At 36.2% G+C, this 26089-nt stretch overlaps 1 protein-coding gene across 9 annotated transcripts in view; it reads right to left on the reverse strand.

The window, feature by feature from the left end:
- DGKB (diacylglycerol kinase beta) overlaps nt 1–26089 on the reverse strand; it is a 381330-nt gene that overhangs the window by 308698 nt on the left and 46543 nt on the right. For 2 of the 9 annotated variants that reach the window (XM_017729357.1, XM_017729355.1), the window contains exons 1-2: nt 8618–8826; nt 8329–8511 (exon numbers count right to left, since the gene is read on the reverse strand). The exons of 1 other annotated variant lie outside the window; for it this stretch is intronic. The gene's annotated coding sequence lies outside the window, so the exon portion shown is untranslated. Of the gene's footprint in view, nt 1–957; nt 1027–8328; nt 8512–8617; nt 8833–26089 lie in introns of those variants that run through there. 6 more of the 9 variants (XM_017729360.1, XM_017729359.1, XM_017729363.1 and 3 more) reach the window with 4 other exon arrangements.

The raw sequence follows: 26089 nt of genomic DNA on the forward strand, positions 1-26089 counted from the left end.
AAAACCCATGCTAACAATCATTAATTTCTTGCCTGGAAATGCAGGCATTATGTACAGATAAACAAGACATGTGTAGGTGTTCCTGCAATGGATTTTACACTTTGTAGAGAACAATGTCTCTGATGTCAGAAATACCCCAAATTTGCATTGTTGAAAGCTTAGTATGAAGAGTTTGATGGGCAAGAAATCCAACCAAAATATCTGCTAATCACCACCATTCTGGTTTCTTTACTTCCAAATAAAGAAGTAATGTAATTTAAGTTGCATATTTTACATAACAACATCCCTTGGTTTTGCACTGTATTTAGTATAAAGTCTTTTCGGTAGTACACTTTTTTTTTTCAATTTAGTAAAGGATGTTTACTGATGTAAATTAAACAATTCTGAAATATAAACTATAAACATTGACACACTGAAATCACTGACAGTTTCCTTATCAAACTGAAAATCTCTCCCCTTTAAAGAAGTGACCAGCACAACTCAAAAGCCCACTTGTTTTATTGACTACTTTATTCCCAGGTGTACTAGTCTGGGACATGTAAAAACATCCATTTAAATTTTAATACAAAGATATGGACTGTATTCCTCAGAGAAGCAATCATTCAAATTCACTTTCTTGAATTATTTATATGGAATATATCAGTAAACACTAAGAAGACATGCAACACAAACCCTATTGTGGCATGGTAAGCAGAATACTTGAATGTTTGTGAAAATATTTCACCAATACTACAGTTTGTGACAGGGAAAAATATTAGCAACAAAAACCAAGCACTGATAAAAACTGATCAGAATGCAAGACAGCCACGTCACTGAGTATAGTTAGGATTGATTTAAGAGCAGTTTAATAACTGAAGCAAATTTGTTAAGAATAACGTTAATGAAAAGAGAGATACCAAAAGGAGAGAGTGAAATAAAACCCAAGGGAAACAAGTGATGCACAATACAGTTGCTCACCTGAGAACCAATCAGCCTCTCCTGAGCAGCGATCAGCCAATTCCTCCCAGTTTATACCCTGAGCATGACAGTCCATGATATGGAATATCCCTCTGGCCAGCTGCCCTGGCTATGCTCCCTCCCTGCTCCTTGTGCAGCTCCTCACTGGCAGAGCATGGGAAACTGAAAAGTCCTTGACTTAGGGTAAGCACTACTTAGCAACAACTAAACACTGTGTTATCAGCATAATTTTCATACTAAATCCAAAACACAGCTCTGTACCATCTGCTAAGTTTAAAACTAACCCTATCCTAGCCAAAACCAGGACACCCTTCATGTACCTTAACTTCATCATATGAATTCTTTAAAAGCAACTTCTGACTGACCTTAAATTTTAAAACTCCTAGGTTTGCTATTTCCAGGTTGTTACATTAATTACCTACCAAGTCAGAAGAACTACATTCAAATTTCTCAGTGTTTTCTTCACTAAAAGAAATATTGAAATAAATGAAACCTGAGGAGACTCTGGTACAAGGAAATACCACAACATATTTTTGCTGATTCATCACAAGTCTATAAAGGCTTTTTTCTTTCTTTAAATAATACAGCTGAACAAACTAAAAATCAAAAAAACACCACTGGAATTTAATTTATGCTTACGAGACAAGTAGTACATAATTCAAAAATCTCCTCCAAGTGAGAGTCATGGAACTGTTCCCAATGTTTAAAACATCTCGGTAACAATTTCAGGAAAAAAATTTTAGGATTTAAAAAGTGAAAATTGGAAGAGAAAAGTTGAGGAGTTACTCATCCTTCCTACTATTTTACATCAATGACTAAACAAGCAAATTTTTCCACAGGGCCACTAAAATTTAAAACCATTTTTTTAATGACTAAATGATCACATTGAATAATATTTTGATTGTATAAGTGACTAATTATAAACATATTGAAACTAGGAGGCGTAAAAAAAAAGAGAGAAAAAAAATTGACCCCAACAAAAAGTAGAAGATAAACTGTTCAGATAAAAAGATTTCTAGACAGTGGGTAGTATTTTGAAATTGGTGAATTTTAAAAATATATGCTATTTGAATATTAAAAGCATTAAAAGAAGGCTGAATCACCAAAGCTGATGACTGATAGTCTTTAATAAATGGAGAAAAGCAATCTGGGACAGAAAGCACTGGCTTTTATAGGTATATCTGTGTAATTTATGGTAAGTTCTCTGTAACAAAGCACATTAGGCTGTCCACTAGATAAATCACTCTGATGGAAGGATTAATCGATCACTCAAAAAATTCTTTCCATATTGCTCACCATTATTTCTACATATCCACTGAAACTCCTTCAAAATCTGGAGCATCATAGATTAAACATTCTGGGGACAATCTCTGTCTTCCAAAGCATGCATCTGCCATCTTCCCCAAGAAAGCCAGCTCCAGAAGTGCATCACTCAATATGAGCTCCACATAGACCTCCCCACAACCAGCACCACAAGTATCTCCACCCATATCAACAGAGGTGAAGGTCTTTGACTATTACCTGCCATGTGTTCTTCCTCTTTCCTTTCCCTCACATGGGGCAACCTCTAAATTCTGCCTAACAATTAACTTTTGTTGGCAATAAACTACAGGGATTTTTTGTGTTTAATTGTTGGATTTAATTAATCTCTCCATATTTAGGTGCTCTAGGGGTGATTACACTACAGGAAAGCAAAGCTGAAAAGCGTAATTTACAACTGGGGAAGAATCCTGATGATCCATAATTTCCTGGGGCAGAAATTCCTACTTCATGCTCGGAAATAAGTCTTTGAAGAAATGTTCTTTAGTCTTGTGACAAAAATGTTCCACAGCCTTAGAGGAAAAGATTTGTTAACTGCTGTCCTCATTCAAATGCTTTGCGCAATTTTAAAATAAACTGGGAACAGGGCACTGGAATTCCTTATAAATAACTTGTGAAAATATGAACCTAATTTAATCAATAGAAAATCTGTACAGAGAATAAAGATCAGGTTAGCAGGCAGGTTAAAGGATTTCATAGGAGAAGTTCATGCTAGATTGTTTTCTATTATGTGGAATTTTTTTTTTTTTTCCCCCCCTAGGGAGAGAGCTGTATGGAGAAGTTGATTAAATTATTGCAGTCCTGGGATATGAATAGCTGGCACTATGTCACTCTCCACTGGGATAGTGTGGAGCCTTCTAGACAACTACAAATGGTTTTGTATTTCTTCATTAGCTTTACTATAAAAGAGTTCAGCGATAGTGAGATACCAAATGGGTTATCAAAATAAGGCAGCCCCTCACCTATAAGAATGCATATCTGCACCTGAAGTAAACTATGTGGTGGCAGCAGCATCTCAAAGCACAATTCCCCTATTCACCCAGAAAATTCCTGACCCATTCAAATTCATCTCCAAGAAGACAATAACTTCTGGGTTTGTGAAGGATCAGTGAGCATTGCCATTTGCGTGTTCCTAGAATTTGCTCTGATGGTGTCCATACTGACACTAGAGATGTGGATGCACAAGCAGAGCCCGAGTAAGGCAGTTTTACTGAAACAAAGCCAGAAGGGAAGATCCAAGTTGGCTCAGCACCACAAGCATCAGAGCAGGCTCTGCACCTCTGCCTGACCTCCTGCACACATGTCCAAGGGATGCTGAATGCCAGGATGTCACAGGTCCACAGCTCTCAATACCAGAAACTATTGCTTAAAGGTGGCTTGGCCTCACATCCTTCTACAGCATAAACACACCTTATCAGTCTCTTATCACACCTTATCAGTCTCTTTTAAAATCATTAAATACTTCCCTGTAGTTCATATACTGCCATTGAGTAAACTGAGACAGAGAACTGGCATTTGCAGAACTACTCTCTAGAGGTCTATTCAGGGAGAGAAGTGCATTTTCTGACTGAGGGTCCTTCATTTGTTTGTTTGACTGTCCATCCCACCCAGCCAGACATACCAACTTAAAGACTTTAACACATTGCCCCATCTTTCAGATGCGAAAACCCTACATCTTCATGGTTAACTGCGCTGATTTTTTTTCAGGGGAGTATGAGAAGACAACAGTGAAATTTATGTCCTCCATCTACTGACTCAGTATATTACTTACTTCAGAATGCTTTGTAGGTAAGAAGTGCCAATATTCCCATGGAATTTTTAACAACTAAAAATTGGTATTTGATTGCATTTTTAATTGACAAAGTTACATAATTACAGTTTTAAACAACTTAAGTTTGCGTTCATTTTCCATGGTGTTCAGTTTTCAATACGAAAGTTCACTTTTGTTAATTAGAGTTTCCCAGTGTTTTTCCCATCTTAAAGGGAAGAAGAAAAAAAGTAGATCCTGTCTCCTTTTTCCCTTGGGAATCCTTTGTCTGAGCTAGCTTATACTATGCTTGCATTTTAAATACACTTTTTCTCTTGAGAGAGGCTGTGCATTTCTGTTATCTTTTTCTAGCAGGTTTTTCTCTGGAATTCTACCTAATTATTTTCTCTCTTTAAATGTTGCAATTAATTTTCCTCAGATTTAGGTTATGTTTTTACACAGTAGTCCTTGACACTGAAATTATTGCTATTGTATGTATGATTTTCTATAGATAGGACAAGAGTAGGACTGGCAGAACACATGAAGCTTTCAGAAACAAGCCTTTGTTCAAGACTGAGAACAGATGCAGGAAACTTCAAGCTAAGTGAAGGCTAAGACTGATTTTAACTTATGCTACAGTGTTACATAGTTCAAGGGAAAAGGGTAGCTGTTCTCCTATTGCAGGTCTGGAATGCACAAATATATCCCTTCAGGATTTGGTTTTGGTTTTGCCTGCTTTGTCTATAGACTGCTAAATATATGCTGGGGGGACACTGGCGGGACTTTGCCCCTCCTGACATCTTGAGGGCAACAGCACAGCCTGTCTTCACCAGCCTGTGAAGACAAATGTCCAAATTTGTCACATTCCAGTTCCTTTTGCCTATACTACTGATAAACTTGGGGACAACCTGCTTAGATACAGTAATAAACTATGCCCAAATATACCTGAAAAGAGACACAGGATAAACACATGGAAAGTATTATTTTACTCCAGCGGGCAACTTGCCTTAAAAGTGCATTTGTTGGATAAAAAAAACCTGAACCTGCTTAGTAAGACTTTCACTTGAAATTTGAAACAATTTCCCCTGACTTTGCTGAATGTTGACGCTTGTGTTTCCTCATCCTCTGCAATTCCCCTGGGGATCCACAGGATTTTGCCCAAGGGAGTTTTAATCCTACCCACAAATTGTAGTCAAGAGCCAAACAACTACTAAATAATCTTCATATTGGAACACTTTTACAGTGTAGGTCAGCCTTTTTCTGCTATTACTATATTTGTCATAAACTAAAAATCATCTATATGCTTACTTCTGAATCATAAACATCATTATTCAAACAAATAATCATTTTTTGTGCAATTCAATTTTACCATAGTTTTTAAAAGCAAAACATACACAATGTTTTATATATTTCCTTCCATTTTCTTTCAAAATAAGTAAACAAATACATCTAGTGAGGAATGAAAACATTTAGTCTATTTTGAATATATTTTTAAGCCTTACATCAAAAAGGCTTATATATTAGAATACGGTAACTAATGAAAAGCCAGAAATCAAAGACGGTAATAAAGTGAAGCAAGTAGAATAAATACACAAACACAAAAAGAAACTCAATGATTCATTGTTGTTTCTGTGCTTAAATTGTTGAAGAATTCCTTGTCAATTACAAAAAAAAAAAAAGTATAATAAAACGGATGGCAACCAGATAACACTACATTTGTGCTTCTATATGAGAAATAATTACATGATTCAATCTTCTGGACTCCACTCCCACACAGAACAGAAGCACCACGTAAGAGCACTACACTCCTGGTAATACTAATTAGAGATGTACTACCTCCATGAATTTATATTCTTAACTTGAATAGCAGCACCATTAATTGCAAACAATTGCAAACCTGTATCTATTACACTATTTCACATCTATAGAAGCCTTTCTGCCTTCAACCTGAAATCCTTTTTATTGGTTTTGTTGGTTTCTCAGCCAAAGCACTGGGATGAACACACTGCACTTGATGCATTGCAAGTCAGATGTTCATATTCTTCTTAGTTGTTTCCTTTGCTTCAAACTTTATGATTCTAAAACTTAACTTTTAGAACATACCTGTATAACTACCTTAAGCCAACTGAAGGTCTACTCACTGAAACAAAGGTGTCTCAAATAGAAATGTCTAAAATTTGTTTTACACTGTTTAAAAATTGGCCCTGTAGAACTTCCATATGATCCTAAAAATGGCAAAATTACCTACAATATTTATGCTCAGCTTTGTATTACTAAAGAGAAACTATGAAAGAAACCTTGTAAGTTATGAATAGGCACAAGCTTGTTAAGTCACATTTCATCTTTCATTGGTTTTCAACCTTTTTACCCTGTATTTGCTTTATAAAGCTCAGTTGGTACTTAGCAACTACTGTAATAGTTCTTCCATGTACTTGTACAAAGTCATCACTAAAGGTCTAGATGCTTTATGAGAAGGCTGCATATGAAACATTTATATTACCGAGCGTGAAGTCCATTGAAATCTTGCAAGACAGAATATGAAAACAATTTTTTAAAAGCAGGCTTTTTAGGGGTTAAGAATTATTTTCTGTTCTACCATTCTGATTCAATCCATGAAAGTTTTCAAATGAAGAGATTTTCCAAAGTCCCTTGTGTGCTCTACTCTTACCACCAGGCAGAGGATGTACTTCTAAAACATTTCCCAGGAGCCACCCATGTAAAATTCACTTTCATTAATTGTAGAATGTGTGAATTTAAAAAACAGCTATGTTAATAGAAATCATAGAATGGCTTGGGTTGGAAGGGTCCTTGAAGATTATCTAGTTTCAACACCCCTGCCAAGGGCAGGGACACCTTTCAGTAGACCAGATTTCATAGAGACCCATCTAACCTGCCCTTGAACACTTCCAGGGATGGGGTATCTACAACTTTTCTGGGCAGCGCCCAGAGCCTCACCAGTTCCAGTGCCTCACAGTAAAGAATATCTGTTTAACTTTACTAAGTGATTTGTTAATTATGAGTCATTCCTTTCACATGCCCTGCATTAAAATATGCACAATTGAATCCTTCTACATATGAAATAAGCCTAAAAGGGTCTGATCTACTTTTACCCTCTTTGTATCACAAGGATATCACAGCTATGTAATCTGTAAGTCACTTGGTTTACTAATGTCATCCAATTTTGGTATAGCTCACGTCATTTAAAAAAAAAAGAGAGCAAAAATATTCTATTTAAATTTGTTATTTAAAACCATTCCATAAGAAGTTCTTTTTCCAAAGGTTGCATTTTAAATGATAAAGTTAGACTTCCTCACGAAACAGAAGTTTTATATTCTGAGAACCTTCACCAAAGATTGGCTAAAGCCTCATAAACCCTCCAACTTCAAAAATATAAAATTAACTTAAAATAAACTTGCTTATATGTTCCAATGGATATTCACGGAACTGATTTTGCTGCACCCCAGTAACTTTCATAATTAAAAGGTTTTACTTATACTTGCAGTAAACCAAAATAGCCCCTCTGTTTTCTCATTCGAGGCATGCCATATAACATGGGGTGTTTTACCCAAGAAAAAATTACTATTAGCTACAAGAAGAAAAATCAAACAAACAAAAATCACCACAGAGAAAGATTATTCACTCTCAGGTGATGTGCATCTATACAAATCTGTGATTCAGGATTTGAGGTACTATTGTTTACACTTAGCTGCTTAGACTGGACAGGCAGAAATCCCAGAGTTAAAATGAACTGGGCAATTGGAATTATGCAGCCTGGGGAATCTATTGCTTTTCTGACCCAAATTACAGTGTCTGCACTCTGACATTCAGTGTCTAAATCCACTTCATTTTTCTGCTCATTCTTTACAACCTGGCTAGACCAATGGAACAGGTGAAAAATGTCAAGTAATAACAACATAATTAGTAGTTATATGCTTGCATTATAAAAGAAGAAACTGAGATAAGGGTTATGCACTGGAGGGGAAGAATGCCATCCAGGGGGACTTTGAAAGGCTTATGAGGTGGGTCCATGCAAACCTCATCAAGTTCAACAAGATCAAGTGCAAGGTCCCAAACCTTGGTCAGGGCAGTTTCAAGCACAAATACAGGCTGGACAGAGAATGGATTGAGAGTAGCCCTGGGGAGGAAGACTTGGGGTTTTCATGGACAAGAAGCATGACATGACCCAACAGTGTGCACCTGCAGCCCAGAAAGCCAGCTGTATCCTGGGCTGCATCCAAAGCAGCACAGCCAGCAGGGCAAGGGACGGGATTCTGCCCCTCTGCTCTACTCTGGTGAGACCCCACCTGGAGTGCCGCATCCTCTTCTGAAGCCCCAGACATGGACATGGACCTACTGCAGTGAGTCCAGAGAAGGGACACAAGACGATTAGAGGGCTGGAGTCCCTCTTCTATGAGGACAGAGAAAGTTGGGGTTGTTGGTTGGAGAAGAGGAGATCATGAAGCAGCCTCCCGGTAACCACAGGGATCCTACAAGAAAGACGACTTTTTACAAGCACAGGTAGTGATAGGACAAGGGGAACTTGAAACTGACAGAGGGTGGGTTTAGATTAGATATTAGGAAGAAATTCCTTACAACGTGAGTGGTGAAGCACTGGAACAGGTCGCCCAGAGAGGTGATGGATGACTCAGCCCCAGAAATATTCAAGGTCAGGTTGGATGGGGCTTTGAGCAGCTTGGTCTAGTGGAAGGTGTCCTTAACGATGGTTGGGGGTGGGGGTTGGGGGTTTGAAACCACATGGCCTATAAGGTCCTTTCCAACCCATACTGTTGTATGATTCTGTGGCTATATCACAAACAGGACAATGGTACAGACCAGCCTTCTTTTAAGTACAAGGACTAGAAAATAAGAAAAAGAGAAATATCCCAATTTACAGAAGGGAAGTGAAGAACTGAAATTCCTAAAAATTAATATAGACCTACTGGTGAATTTTAACAAAAGACTAGATTTCAGCTGACATTAATTATTGCATTTCAAAGTCACTAGATACACTGAAACATTTGTTCTTAAATAATTTGCTCACTATCACACAGGAAGCATGTGTGGAAAAGTCAGGAACTGAACTGAGATTTGTAACTGAATATATTTAAACACATAAACAGTGCTAATTTATGCAAGTCAACAAAACAGTTGTACTTCCTAACAGCTTTATTTTTGTCTATCATATCAATTTGGAAGTGGCAAATTTAAGTCTAAATGCCTAAAAAATATACTTAATAACTTAAAATAAAGTTATAGATTATAAAAATTATCACTGATATCTAATTAAGCAAGCCATAGAATTTTAATTAAAATTCCCTCTCATGTACAGCTAGCTTTAGTTAATACACCATTAATTAAAACATGATGTAGTTCAAAGGAAGTAGATACTTCTGATGAAACCTTGTCACTTACAGATTTAACTACATAAACACAATAATAACACCATTCCAGAAATATGGGGCTCTTTTTAAATTACTTGAGGTTTATACTGTGGTTTGCTTCAGGGTCCTGGTTTTCCAGTCTCCCATGCTGGGAACCTGGTTAGAAAACATCATGACTCCTATCCAGTTCCAGCAGCACCACTCCTCCTTCTCAGAGCTGGACCAGCACAAGCCAAGCTTCATCCAAAATGGTACTGGGAGGAGGTGCCCAGGGCTGAGCCTACACCCCAGGGACCAGAAACACACCTAATCTATCCACTTGTTTGTCCCAGTAAAAGCATCCTAAAAAAAAGGAAAATGGGGATTCTGAACAGTGTGCCAAAGCCAAATACAGGTCACCTTGTCCTGAATCTCAACTACTGTGCTGTCTTTCCCCATGAGGGAAGAAAAGGTATGTACCCAAAGAAGAGTAAAGAGAAATTATGAAAAAGCTGAAACTGCTTGGAATACCGAACTGCAAAATGCCAAATCCTCTGCTTTCAGAAGCAAAGGAGTACTCAGCGCATTTAGCCTTTTTCAGATTATGGCCTTCTCAGATACACAAAACAAAAGATTATTCAAGAGATTATTAGAGATGTTTAACGTTTGCTAGCAAGGTTCCCAGGCACAAACTGCATCACTAGATTTAGCTTAGACTTCTTAACTTGGCACAACTAAAATAAGCAAATTATTTCTTTTGGCATCTTAGAAGAATTAAAAACGTAGACTTAGCATACCTAAAAAATTCACTGTAAAATATACTGTCGTAAATATATGTACACCATATGTTTGTGTTTCCTATTTTCATTTTTATTCAAGATAAGTTTACCTAACATAACTGTTATCCTGTCCTTGTTAGTATTTTAGTAAACTACCTATGATACCGGTGAAATTATGAACATACATATTTCTATATAGATACATCAGAATTTTCTGATGAAAATAAGTAACATTTCACGTTCTTTTGCATATTTCATCCCTATTTTAATTACTCACAAAATGTATCTAGTCTATTTAATAACAGATATCACAAAAAAAAGCAGCAGATCTCCTACAATAGTGTTGCTTAATTAATTACTAAGCTCAAGTTAGCACAGATAATAGACAAGATAAATACTTCCACTGATTATTTGTGAACCAAAAAGATTACTCTATGATATTTCTATTTTGGTATGTATGCAGTATTCCTTTGCTTTATGGCCTTAAAATCTATACATATGAAATAAAATGTTCCAGTAAACAGTTATTAATAAAAACTGTATATTCTTTTTCTGCCAAAAATTCAAGGGGAGAATTCTTCAGAGTCATAATTTCAGATAATACTGTATTTGTCAATGTTAAAAATTTTGGTTGTACTAAGTATTCCTGAATAGTCAGAGCAGTTACTGTACTAGCATTTTCAAAATACTCAAAAAGCCCCAAAATACTTTACTGAAAATAGCAGACTTGCTTGCTTTGCAGAGTTGGCAGGGTTATGCATACTTTTCCAATCTATCAAATGTTGCAAAAACACATGTCTTCTCTTTTATGGGACAGCACGATTGCTCCATTTGTGGTAAATTTGTCCTGAGACACAGAATTTTCCAAAGAACATTGCATTACAATGGCCCACATCAAGACATCTGCTTTAAAAACTCTCCAGTGATTTCTACGGAGAATAGGCTTAAAAAATAAATGGAACAACATGTCCCAAAGTACTTTTTTTACCTAGCTTAAATACTTTTCATGAAAAAAATGTTCTGAAAAATTTAGAAAGCTGTAGCATTACCACTAAGTTATGCCTTTAATATTCATCTATTCCCAAATGGGTGAGAAGGGTTCATGGACTGACAGTAACACGTGGGAAAGAGCTCCACAGCTGCAGAGCAGGTAATGATCCCCACGATGCAGGGGTTGCATGGGGAGTCTCAGCTTTCCCAGGAGACAAGTCCTGCTGGCTCCCTTCCCCTCCACTCACTACCCCACCACTAACACCCTGTGCTGCCGTGGCAGCAGCAGAACAGCCAACAGCATCATCCATGTCAGAAAAAGTAAGCAGGCATGGAGCCACAGTCCTAGAGAAGCCAGAAGGCCATGAGCAAAAAGTTTGGGATCTGACAGTCTAATATTACCCTCACATTTGACCAGTGCCATCATAGCCCTTACAGAAGATACACTGCAAACAGTACAGATGACACAGCCACACAAAGGCCCATGGACTGGGGGAGGGAGTGGACCTTTCTTTTAGTCTGTGTCAACACTGTGAACAAATTTTATCACACCAAATACCTTAGATGCACTTCACCAGCTCTACAGAACATTGAGAAAGGAAAAAATACTGTCATGTCTTGTTATTGTCTACTCTCTTTTAAGACTATTTCTCTGACACAAAGTGCAACTATAAATTTTAATGCTGCAAAAACACCAAGACCTTCCTTCTTTAGTTACTTTTGAAAATGAGATCTCTGTAAAACGCCAAAGTATGCATAAAGTTCAGATTTCTGATTATATAAAAAATTACTTTATATAAAGAAGCATACTATCCTTATTTACACTGCACAAGAGCTGTTACTTTAGAACAGATATACAGAGGAACCTGCCCAGAAATTCCCTGGTGAAGTCATCTGAAACCCCTTTCCAAAGAACAATAACCTTCTGCATCAGTAGAGCTCCATATTGTCTCATGTCTGACTGACAAATAGAACAAAAGTTCCTATGAACTTCATTAAACAGCTGTTATCTAATAATTCCAATCTTTTCATAGCACAACCAATGCTCTTAGATTACTAGTATTTGTTAGTCAAATTTTATAGATATAAATAGGTATTCTAAAATACCCAAGATGTATATTGAATCTAACTCCCACCCTCCACACAGCACAATTAGGATGTCACTGGCTTTTGCAATACCACTTCACATGGGTGATCTGGGTTTGGGACTGGTCTGGCTTGGGTTTGTTTGAATATGAATGATGTAAGGCAGAATTTCTTTTTCATATTTAGAATGGCTTTAGTCATGCAGATGATATGCCTGTCAAAATAGGTCCAAACTGGAATACTAGCAATAAAAAAAAAAAGACATGCAACACATCACTAAAAATTTCTAACTTGATATGGAATCACAGTAATTGCCACATCAACATCAAGACACATCCTTTTTTCCCTTGCCAAAGAACCTTTTATGCCCTTGACACCTTCCAGACATGAAGGCCTCCAATTTATCCTTGATCCCAAGTGTGCTTCCTTCTTCTGAGCACCACTTCACATCTCTCTGACTGGATGTTACTCACTAACCTCAAGAGTTTGTTTGTTCCTCTTGGGCTCTGAGATTCACTAGGGGCTTAGTTCATGCCCTCAAACATTCCTTGCTCTACCCATTCCAAAGCCATAGCACATTGCCTCGAGCACAGACTGTGAGCTGCCCTGGCTCCTCTCACCCTTCGGGAGCAATGTGACCTTCTTGAATCTTCCACCTCCCATTCTCACATTCTTGTGATTCAAGAGGACCCATCAAGCACAAGAGGACCCATCAGCAGATGTAGTTTTCCTTCTCTGCCTGAGCAAGACGTGATCACTAGGTTTCCATTCAGGTCAACAGGTTTTTAAAAAACCCAATGGCATTTCCAGAATCTCTCTCAAACACACAACCATTTACCACTGTGTTTTAACCTATCAAGAAGCTGGTCCTAAACATCTCTCTCACACATACACACACAAAAGGGGGAAAAAATATGACAGATTTTATTTGCTTGTGTCTGGTTATTCCTACCAACTTTTCCTTCTGCTTTGCTCTGGCAGTCAATCTGTTATCTTCTCTTACAACCATCCTTAGCAGTAGCACTTTGGGTGTCTAAAGAAGCAATTCTCAGAGTGTAATTTATACAAATACTACAGTCTATTCCTTCATTTGAAAAGCAAAGACTTAACCAACTCTAAGCAACTTTGCCTAGGAGCTTCTCACTTTTACACACTGCTAAATTTTAGCCACAGCACTTAATAAATAGGAAAGAAGAATGACTCTTCACATATCACTAACTGCTGTAATCACCCAAAGTAGGAAAGTAAATATTTTTATATGGAAATACAGCCAATCCACACTGAAAGAAAATGCAAATCAAGTGTGACTGTGCATAAGACAATCCGGGCAGTGTAAAAGGATACCAGCAAACTCACTATCCCCCTGTATCAGGTCTGTACTAACCAAAACAGATGTCTGCAGAAATTGAAAAAAAAAAAAAAAAGACACAATTAAGTCAAACACATAAAAGCATCCTCAAGTTTTACTGGAATTCCATTTCAGAAGAGTGGGTGGGGAAAAAGCTCTCACTGACTCTGCAAGTAATTATTTAGGGGAAAAAAATATTGCAATGCTTTCTCTTTTCCCCCTTCATTTCCTATACATGCCAATTTCCCCCAATCTTGGGACACACACACACACCCCAAAAGCCAAACAAACCAACCCCATCAAAACCAAACAACAATGACAAAAACAAAACAAACCAACCAAACAAAAAACAAAACAAAACAAAACCAACAAACAAAAAAACCCCACAAAATAGCTGACTTGTGGAGTAGAAATTCAGTTTCTCTCTGCTGTAGTTGCCTCCACTGTAGTCACGACTAGCAGTGCCTTATCACCATTTGATGTGAGCCCAAGCAGGTCCCACCTTCACAGTTCCTAATCTCTGGAGTGCATTATCAACATGGAGTGGAAAAGCAAAGCAGGAACAGCTCAAGGATATGGAAATAGGAGGAAGCAGCAGCAGAGATGTAAAAAACCAGGGCTGCAGAGGCAGTCAGAGGACGTAAGATGAAGTATAAGGCAGACATAGTTACAATAGTTACATAGTTTCCTCAGCTGCTCTTTTGGTGGTCTGTTTGAGGAAATGTAACAGGTGTTTTTTAAAAAATATAAAACAGAGTGGACAATAAGGGAAATAACTCTGAGCTGAGCTCACCTGAATCACATTTCACTGACTCTATGATTTTATGGTGTAGGAAAAAGCTTACCCATAGAGATTAACATTCTTATTTTACAGCCCTACTTCCAGGTAGGATTGAATATGTATTTTCATGTAGTATGAGAAATATATAACTGTTACTAAAGAATTCTCTTGATTATATTGGTATGTTTCCATATTTCTAAGACTCTTACCACCATAGCATCTGTATAACAGAAAAAAACCTATCATGTAATGCACAGTTAATCACAATGTAGAGCAGTGTACAGAAACAACAGTGACCAAGAACAGAGGGCTGTACCTGCAGACTGATGACTGAAAGTTTAATTCTCCAAGAATTAATGTATGTGTTCTACATATTTCTAGAAAACAGAATTGTAAACAGTTTCAATATAGTAAGGTCAAGACAAATAGAAAAATAATAAAAAAGTTCAAGCTCCAGAGGCAGGAATTCATCATGATCTAATCTAACTCCCTCAAATTATGAGCAGGTTAAAAGCTATCTGCATTTGCTTTCCATGCATCTGCTATGAGGGTAATTACACAAATACAGCTCGGAGAAAATATACAGAAAATAAACTCACAACAACACCAGAGGCCACACCTCAATAGTAAGAATTATGATGCGTTGATTTTAAACTATACATCACTTTTTCATCAAAACTTCACCTCAAAAAGCATTGCTCATATCTCAATATATTTAGAATAAGTAACTTTAAAAGGAATAGTAACAGGAATCTGACAGCATGGGCCTTCCTCATTTACCATTGCCTTGCTTTATCATATTCACCTTCTTAATCCATGGACTAACAGAGTCATTCGATAGCATTCAGTATTCGTTAATTTTACTAGCCCAGAACATTTCAATAGCTTTTACTAAAGACATATCTTCCTGTAAAATTGCTTGGATTTCTTTGTAATGTAAATTCTCTTACTGTACACCTAACAGGGGGCACTAGTCTATCTCATTAGTTCAGACTATGAAATACCAGACAATATTTCTCTTAGATTCATATAATGTGTCACAGAATTGTAACTTCTACTAAAAGGATTAAAAAAAGATGCAATTCCAAGCTACATAGTTTATTATTTATAAGCATTATTATTTACAAGCATTACAAATAATGATGAGCAGTTCATACAGAATAATTTATGGGAAATATATTGTTTTCAGTTAAATGTGATCACTAAATTCACAGAAGTACAATCCTTGGAAACAGCCTCCCAGTGTGAATAGTCACATTTACAAAGTAAGATGTAATATTGTTTACACCTTTTTCAATATTTAAACTTAAAATACGAGACCTTAAAAAATATGACAGTAACTGCTTTGCTTAAATATCTTCACAAATGAGCACAGAAGACAGACAGACATAGTATCAGATTTTATTCTAAACTAAAATTATGTGAGTATTTAGTCCTCTCTTCTTGTAACATTATTGTTTTAATGACTTAGTCTTGTATTATAAGTCTTAAGTTATGTTCTAGACTGCATAGAGACATTCTGCAGCTTTTGGTAAGGGTGTGCAAAATTGAGGCTCAGTGAACCCCAGTCTGCATGAGGCATCTAATGACATATTTCCTGAGGCTGTAAATGACTAGGCACAATGGTCCATGTGATCAACTCCAGCTCCATGTTCCCATTGCTATATGAAAAGAGGATGACCATGGTGATGTTGATTTAAAAAAAAAATAATGATAATAGAAATATTGCAATACAATGCCAAATATTTAGTAGTAATGCATACACACACAGCACACCCATTACAGAGTTTGCTTCTGTTGGACATATGATCTAAATAAAAACATTTGTCATGTGCTGGAGTTCATTATGATCTAATGTGACCCCAGCTAGGGCTAGTCACTTGGTTAGGAACTGTTTCTCTAACTACCACTTTGAAAGTGCAATTCCTGTAAGTAACTAAACTGTTAGATGGATTCTGACAGCTATAAATTTAATCATGTTCATAACTGCAATGAATATTTGCTGGCATATTCAGCATGTGGTCAATAGAAATTCATATCAAAGGTATGCATACTTATATATACACACCCATATTCTAAATTAACAAAGTATCTATGGACTATGCAGCAGAGTATTTTGCATTAGATTAAGATTAGACGACTGGCAAACACAGAAAAACAAAAAAATGTAAACATTTCAAAAATATTTTTAAAAATTTTTGGTTTTAATAATTCTTTAAATGAGTAAATTTATGCAGGAGGTGTGACACATTAGATTGTTGCATAGGGTAACTTTTAAATAATTTTAAGTTCGCTATATATTATTCACAAAGAAAAACAAAACAAATCCTTTTCCAATGGATTAACAAGTCATTGTTCTAGTTGTTATTATATCCATACCAGTGAAATACTTAACACAGACTCCACAGTGTTTTTATGGATGGGCACAGGAAAAGATTTAGAGAGTTGAAACAGAATTTAGGTATGATATAGGTACTAAATCCTAAGTCCAACTGTCCCTTCTCTTGCTTGCTAATGCTACCCTCCAATTCCCACTGGAATAGATACATATACCTTAGCATTGATAAATCTAAAGTAATGCACATAAAAAAAATCCTAGCAATACACTTAAAGTGATGACCAGTGAGCTCATCACTGATGAGCTACCACTCAGAAATAAAATAAAAATTTGTAATTATAATCAGTAAAGATCAGATCAGTGCTCAACAGCATTCAAAAAAAGTATTCAGAACAAAATTTAGGATAAAAAAATTTATTTCATTGTATAGATCCCTGGTATACTTGCATTCTGAATACATGCAGAGCTTTTTTGGATTTGCGAATTGATTACAGTAGAAATGGAAAAAGAGGACAAAAAAGAACACGAAGAATAAGAGTACACTAGAATTCTTCCAGTTTCAAAATTATACAGGTCTATCTCAGATATCTGTAAAATAATAAATGTGTAGAGAGTGTTGGAACCTGAAGGAACACTCCAGAAATGCTGAGCATATTCTTATATTCTTTGCTTGGTAATCACTGTAAGGAGACATCATACTCCATAGTCCAGACAGTAAAGCTATCCTTACGCTTTTAAGAAGGCTGAAGAATGATCCCATTCACCTGCCCCACTAATAATGCCTTGATAAGGATATAAATAAGCCACAGTGAACTTTCAGGACAATGTGCAGAGTATGACTCCCCCAGAAACAAACAAAAACCAAACAAACAATCCAGACAAACTGATTTTTAGTAATTATTTTTTCTCTGGAAAAAAAAGAAGTAAATGCCACAATGTTTACCACACTATGTAGTGCGGGTGTTCACTTGCCACATATCCAACCCATACTTCCCACAAACACAGAGAAGGGGCATACAAACAAATTATTTTACTGGCAATATACAGTTTTCAAAAATATCTAGATAATAACCAATGGAAACATCCCCTTTAGTTGTAACTGTGCTTGGTGTCACTTACAGAATCCAGCTCCAACTATACTGAGGAATGTAATCTGCATTATTAACTCTTTCAAAAGAATCCATCTACAATACACAAGATTCTTCTCCATGATAAACTTAATAACGATATGTAAAGTCTTCATCATGCTGTTTACAACCATTTTAAAGTATTTCGTAGTATTATGAGGCTTTTAAAGTACTAAGTCAGAAAGGTTATGCTGTCTTGAACTTCCTTTCCTTCCCTCCCCTCCCCTCCCCTTCTTCAGTTCTATTAGGATATCTTTAAAAAGAAATATTCAGTGGAGTATGTGTTAAATCTGAAGAATCAATGACAACATTGTTAAAAACAAGGTAATACTATGTATTATCTTCTCCTCTTCAACACCCACAGTTTGAAAATCATTTCCAAAGCTGTTCTTACTTCAGGTGCTTGATTTTTTAACAGTTTAAAATCTCTCCAAACTTTGAGCTTTGCCCAAGGAACTTTCTTTTAAACAGCCACACCATTTCTTGCATATCCCTAAAACATTTAAATGGCTGTAGAAGACTCTGCTTTAAAGTGTTTGAGACATTTAAGTTACATAAAAAAAGTACACATACAGGTTCAATGCACCTCTGTACACTGTCTACATGTCCCTCAAACATAGAATTGAATGAAAATCAATTTTGATATTAACATGCAATAATGATCTACACATGTGATTCATACTGATTTGTTATTATGAAGCATAGCTATCAACATACATGTTGATATGAAAACACAAGGCTCAGCAACAAGATCTCATATTGGGATATGTGCATCAAGTTCCCTGGAGAGAAACAGCATTTTATTCCTTCATGAGTTAATAATTTGCTCTCAGTTTAAAAGAGATGGCACCTGCTCTGCCAAATACATATTTGCATTTCCAAAGAATGAGAGCAGTAAACAAGACGAGGGGAGGAGTAATGAAACTTTTCCAGAATAAATTAAAGAACTCTACATGGGGAAGGGATGAAGCATTTGAATCTGAATGAAAACTGCAGAACATGACAAGAAATATGTATAAGAATTGGAAAACCTTTCCTGCTTGTGATGCTCTCCAGTGAAAACCAGCCAAGAATGTAAATAATGCAAGACAAACTGGAGCTTGACCGAACAGCAAATCCAAGGAGTTGTAACTTGTCAGGATACATAGATTTTGATCTGATTTTAGTACAAATAAACAAAGCAAGAATGTCTCAGTTCTACAATTGCTGTCATTAAAAGTCCATGTTCCACAGTAGTTTATTTTGGATTTTGAAAATAAAGCTTTTATTTCATTTTACTTTAAGATGGTAGATGAATTATGGATGAATTACAGAAGCTTTCAAGGTTTCTAGATGATGAAAGCATTACTCCACCCCCATAGGAGTTGTTATCCTTTTAGTTAGGGTCCTGGACTAATCATGCAGAATTCGCTGTCTCAATACATCATCATACTAGGATACTAGGGTCATCTCTTCCTTCAGCTGGACAGCATTTTGAGTCACTAACGTAAGATCCAAAATGAAAAAGCTTCATGGAGTGACCAGAGTTATCAGGCATATGCCCTGAACTTAGATAAGGTCAGAGGGAGTATGGCCTAAACCCTGAAGGAGCACTCTCAGAAGTATAAGATCTTTTATATAGCCCATATATCCTTGTTAGTTTCCTTTACAGCTACCTGCTTGTTAAACCACACTCAAATATGACTGAATATGTTCTTTTAGCTGGAAAAGTGTATTTGTAAGATTCTACAAATTCTTCTGTCACTGACAGATGACCTACCCTGACCTCATCACCTCATCAGAACTAAATAAGAACACACAAAATTCTTAAAAGAGACTTGAACAACTTCTTGTTCACTGAATAGGCAACTAGATACAAGTACTGGATCTTCATCAACACTCTTTTTCTCAACACCAACAGAGATATATAAAAATTACCACCCTGGTGTACTGTGCAATACAGGGTAGAAAATTATATTGAACCCTCATATAAGCCAGTTTTGTAATTTATGGGTGAATATTTATAGGAAACAGTCTGTGACAGAACATAAGGCTTTTCTACGAGTAACCGTTTTGAATTTACAAAAGCAAAACATTTCATAAATGAACATGATATTTTCCAATGCGAGGAAAACAAAATAACCACTGGGAATTTTAAATTTAAAGAGGAAGTAAAAGAATATTCTTATCAGAGTACTATACTACTTTTAACATCATCTCATATTCAAATCTGGGAGTTTCCCCAGGATTACCCCAGTCATTCTACTTTCATGAAATAAGTTGTGTCAACAGCACTAAGCCTAACAAAGAGCAATGCAAATTTTTATATCTCTGTTATATAAGACATCATATTGTTTAGAAGGTTTGAATTCTTTGACATAGAAGTTGTCGGGCTGTTTGAACACAAATTCTTCATTGGTGCTTTTAAAGTAAAAACAGGCAAAATGACCCACTGTACTTCCTGAGCAGAAGTAGCTGCAGCACTACACAACTCTAATTTACAACAGCTTATGAAGATAAACCTTATCAGAGATGTAGTAGTTTTTCAATGCGTATGACATGTAGAACAAAGTAAACCTAAATGCCTAAGTTATGTTTCATAGTTTCAAAGTAAATCCAGAATTTTTAGAAAAGCCTGTAATTTTATTTTTCATTAAAAAGCACTGCTGGAATATTTTATATCGATAACGAATTAAGACAGACTTTTTGATAAAAACATACCATAGTCATGTTTTTGGGACATGAAGAAAAACAGAAATGCTCCAGACTACTTGTTTATTTAGATACGTTTAAAAATAGGTCCTTTGATACTTAACTTCTGGTATGTGGCCCATTCTAATGAACCACTGTTTTAAGGCTATTTTACTTTGTGTTTATAATCAGTAATGCATGGAGAAGATTTGATACATTCTTAGGAGTTCAATTGTTCCTTACCTTCCTAGCTGAGGAAATATCCAAGGGTATAATTTATCTCACACAAAGATGGATGTCTTAAAATTAGATTTTAAACTGTGAACGACTCACACCAGCCAGGCACCCTTTATAATGAATTGAGAGACCTGGAAACATCCAGAATGTGCTTCAACTGACTTATAAAGGATGCTCATCTTAAAATTAAAATTTCCCCCAGCAGGTGCTTTTGACTTTCCATTAGTAATAGTAGGAGAGACAGAAGGTAACCAGATGGTATTTAGATATTTAAAAAAAGACAGAATAGACCCATTAATGCGTATTTTTAAAACTTTATTTCTAAATGATGACCAAATTATCAAAATTGAAAGAAATAGACAAAGTAAAGATACTGAGGAAAATATTCTAGGGGTGTACGAAAGCAGCATTCTGGTTACAGAAGGGAGATTAATTGAAGTTTTACATTTCTAAACCTAAAACATTTTAACAGAATTCACTACCTTGGTTTCTTTTAAATTTTGAATTTTAGAAAAAGTTTTCCTTGAAGACTAATCTTGAAAAAGAAAAAAAAGCTAAGCATTAGATTTCCTTTTGCATGCTTAATTCATTCCTGCCTCTAATCACATATTTTTCAGTTTTCATCTACTCCAGTAACATTTATAGCCAAAAAATTGATATCTCTTTTTTTTTTGTTTGTTTATTCTCTTTTTTCTTTCTTCCCTTCTTAAAACCTATTTCTGGGATAATATTGCTTCCCATTCACTTGATTAATTCATAAATTCATGCAGGAAACAGGAGAAAATCCACAATTAAAGAGGCAAAAACAGCAGCAGACCCTTGAGTCTTGGGACACAGGGGTTCATATTCTTATTTCTAGGCCATAATCTCTGTAGTCCAGATTTACAAGAAAACACTACTTTTCCTTTCAGAAGAGAAGACAGGAAAACTTGCTGATTTCACACCATCTGGGATTCTCTCCTAGGCTGATACATCTGCCTTACTATTTGCCATTCCTCTATTTCACTGAAATTTGGCTTAACCGTTTTCTAAGACCACAAACATACAAATATGTGACTGCACAGAAATGCCACGTATACTTCAAGAGCATTCAGGATTGATTTCAGGTAATTTCCAAACTCGAACCAGTGTATAAATCAGAAGCGTCCACCTGGGGACAAATTTAGATCAAAGAGAATAAATTTGACTCGTTGCTTTTACTTTACACAAGATGCTTTAAAAGACAAAGGAGAAAACAATGACATTTCTATTAACTGAGTTTTCTCTATTCCCTGACTAAACCACCAACACATTGGAATGCTTCATAATATCTACAAGGCAACCCAAAAGGCAAGCGAAACACCACGTCACGCAGAAGGCTCACAGATTTGGATGCACCAACATAAACTTTTGTGAAAATTTTCATCACATCTCTATTGAGATTGGTACTACTGCAAGGACTAGAGACTGAGCTTCTTATTACAACTACTGAACACTAGACATCTCATTGAATGTCTAATGAAAAAAGTAACAATTCCAAACCAAGTAATCAAAATGTGGCTGAAAATCAAACTAACGATGATTAAATAATTCATGGCATTTGTATTAACTAAATATTTCTCCCAGCATAAAAAAAGTCCTAAAATCCTTAACAGAGAACAAGGAAGTATCTAGAGGTCATTTTAGTCATGATTTACTATGGTAAACAACAAACATCTAAAAACATAAAGCTAAAGTCTAATTGGTAACACTGAACTGACAAACATGTCTACAACTTTGCTTGTCTTTGTTTTATTTACTTTTCAAAAAATCATTTAGGGCAAAACAATTGTGTCAAACAAAAGTATACAACAAAGAGTTGTATACTTACATTCCAAACTTGTATTGAGGGGTAGGACAAGAAATAATTAAACAGCCTCCAAATACTTACATTTGTTAAGCTTTTAAACTTGTGGCAAACTAACTATATCCCTTCAGGGCTAAACTGCTGCAAACATTATTCAGAGAAGCCTTTTATTTTCTTCAGAAATAATTTAAAAAGAAAATGTGTTCTACATTGCATAAAGCTGTTTTACAGGGTGTTTGGGGACAGTTACTCATCTCAATTCCAACTAAATAAATGAATAGTTACTTCTCAACTTCCGAAATTAGCCTAAATATTTTACCTGCATCTGATCATTTCTATCCAAGTAAGAGCATTATTAGTGTACTGAAAACTAGGTCAAGTTGACAAAATCAAGATACTAGTTTCAAAGCCCTAATTTTAAACTTTTTTTCACTCTTTTAGGCAAGGCATTAAAAATAACTACGAACATCAAACTCTTCTCAGTGAAACCCAGCATGTCTCTTCTTCAGCTTTCCAGTACTGTCAATTTGCTAGTTTAGCTATAAAAGTAGTCCCCAAAGAGAAAATTATTAATAAAGTACTGTTATGAAAAACTAAAATTACAGACAAGCCTTAAGCCTTCTATTACTGTTACTAATTATTTCGTAAGTGCCACAGTAAACAATAAACTGACTGAAGAAACTCACAACTGAAGGCCAAGAGACCCTTTATGTGGAATTCTTGTCACAAAAAAGATTGATTTTAACCTTTTATACCAGCTTCTATTGATTAAACTGGTTGTGAAATGCTGTAGTTCCTTCAGAATAACACTTGGAACCTATTCTGCACAAGTGTAAAAAAAATTGGGAATTACATCCAGAGCAAGCAAGGTGTAGTCCATATTCTTGATATCTTTTTCACTTTAGACAGTAATGCAAAGCTCAGTTGGGAATTGCTGAAGCAGGTTGCAAACCTTACTGGATAGCAACAAGCTGTAGGGAGCTTTCAGGAGGCCAGCATCCTTTTCTTCCACAGCACTGCACTCTATTGACGTCTCCCAGATTTGACTGGGAGAACTTTATCATAACTTCAAAATAAACGAGTGCCTTCTCCTTTCCACAGGTAAAAGTCTGGCTGAAATTCTCTTGATTTTCACATCAAACCGCAAAAGAAGACCAATTGTTTCTGTAACCCACTCCCTTCTAATCATCATCACTCTTCCATAATTCCAGATACAGATGGAAATGTTTCATCATCTACTTTTCACAAGGATCCACAACTCTCATCAGGACACAGGATGAGAAGTTACTCTGTGTATATAGATATCATGTAAAGTGCCCTTTGCAACAAAGTTAACTTTAACCAAGGAAACATCAGAAATAATCAAAGCCTTAAAAAGACTTGTTAAAATTGTATGCAGAAGGCTTACCTTATCAATGATGTAATAAAGGTCATAACAATTCAAAGAGAATGATACATCGTATATTATCTATATTCAAGGAGCATCTGTATGATGCTCTTAGTCACACAGTTTAGATTTAGGTAGTCCTGTGAGGAGCAGGGATTTGGACTCAATGATCTTTATGGGTCACTTAAAACTTGATATATTCCATGATTCTATTCTATATACTGTTAGTTTTTATTACACTAAATATAAAGCATGACTTCAAGCTATTATCTTTCATTCTGTATGTGCCATTCACAAGAACTCAGTGCTGCTGACATGCACACACCAAACAAAAGAAGCCCAGTCCAGCTTTCCAGCCAGCTGACTGAAGGCTTCCAGCATGAACCTATTACTACCTTTACTCCCAAATGTACTATTTACACTCTGCTTTATCAAAATGCTGCTCTAACAGGTTTCCTACAACTCTCTCATCATTCTCTTCATTCCTGTTCCAGTGATCTCATTCCACAGGGAAGAGGTACCCAGACCCATGCTATAGTGACACCTGAATGACAGTTGCAGAGCAGTAACAGTGCAGAACCTCCTTGTAAGGAAAAGACTGATATTTAGTGCTCTTCAAAACAATTAACTTTATTATTTTCATACTGTATGAACTCTTAAAAAATATCTGTTCATTCACGCATTGCTACTGAATACTGTTCAAGACACCTATAGGTGTTTAGGAAAGATTATTTCACCTGGTATGTAAAAATTCATATATACCTCTTCCTAAAAAAACATAAGAAAGGGGTTTTTTTTCCTAAACCTGCCTAAGAACAGCAAGTTCTGATGTTTGCAGGCCCCTAAATTAAATTAACACAATTGGACCCAAATATTTCAAATCCACAGAGTAAAACACATCACTCCACCAACATTTCACACTGTTGAATAATTGTTCCAAGCCTTCCCTGCCATGATAAGCAACAAAGTCCTTCTACCTCGACAAATGAACAAGAGATAAGAGAAGCCCCTGGAGGAAGGTGCTGCTTTGTGATGCCCCATGTTTCTTGATGCTTGTTCTCCATCTGTACTAGATAGACATTTCAGGCTCTGAGCAATACTGAATTACCACTTTGGGGAGAAACAAGGGACTTATTTCCTGTCATTTTATCCATAAAGCATAGCACAAGTCCAGTCATTTGGGAATGCGTATTAGGTTCTTGGTATGGATTTTTTTCGGGATGCATAATGACTTCCTAAATATGTGCACCATACCATTCAAGTGCAAAGAACTATTACCTTGCTACATTAGGTCATTTAACCTAAATGGGAGTATAAACTGTTGAGTAGTTTTTATAAAAACTTAAAAAGACTACTTCTCCTGCTACAATTATTGGGTTTCCCCATCCTGTTGCATTGCCTTTTTTATTTTATGATAGGATTTTATAAGTTTTCCATTTTTTTCTAAGCTTACATCAACCAGATAAAACTGCTTTTGAAAATTAACAAAGTTCTACCTAAATTTCTAGAAAAAGTCAAACATTGAAGAACTGAAGACCCTACAATCTTCTTTAGATTGTTTATCTATAGAAAAATAATACTTATGATATAGTAATCTGATGAGAAAACCTTTAATCCACCTCCAAAACAGGACACACAAAATGAAAAATGTAATTACATTCACTTTTGACAAATAAAACTGTTCTTAAAAAAGAATCAGAACAACACTGGGCCACAAAACAAACAAAAACAAACAAAAAACCCCAAAACAAAAGAAACCCAAAACACAAGAATGAGCTTGTAACATCAACACGTAAAGTTTAAGAAGACCAGCCTTTAAAGCCTAAGTTTGCAGCTGCATCTTTTGTTTCCTGCCCTGGATGTGTTCGCATCTACACTGGATGTCTCAGCACTTCACCGTTTTGAACCCGGGCATCAGGACATTGACTGGGGTTGAGCAAAGTGATATAGGTCGAAGAGGCAAATTGGCAGTAACTGGAAATCAAAGCGACGCATCGTGCCAAATTCAACACAGCACGGCTAGCTACAACTTTCAGCTTAGCCCCTCCACTACGCCCAGACACACATTCGTGCATCACGCCCCCCCCAGTTCCGCGGCTCCCCCCACCTCGGCCGCCCCGCGACTCCCCGACTCGCC

Source organism: Corvus brachyrhynchos, unplaced genomic scaffold (assembly GCF_000691975.1).
Source record: "Corvus brachyrhynchos isolate BGI_N302 unplaced genomic scaffold, ASM69197v1 scaffold142, whole genome shotgun sequence".
In the NCBI taxonomy this organism is placed as follows: domain Eukaryota; kingdom Metazoa; phylum Chordata; class Aves; order Passeriformes; family Corvidae; genus Corvus; species Corvus brachyrhynchos.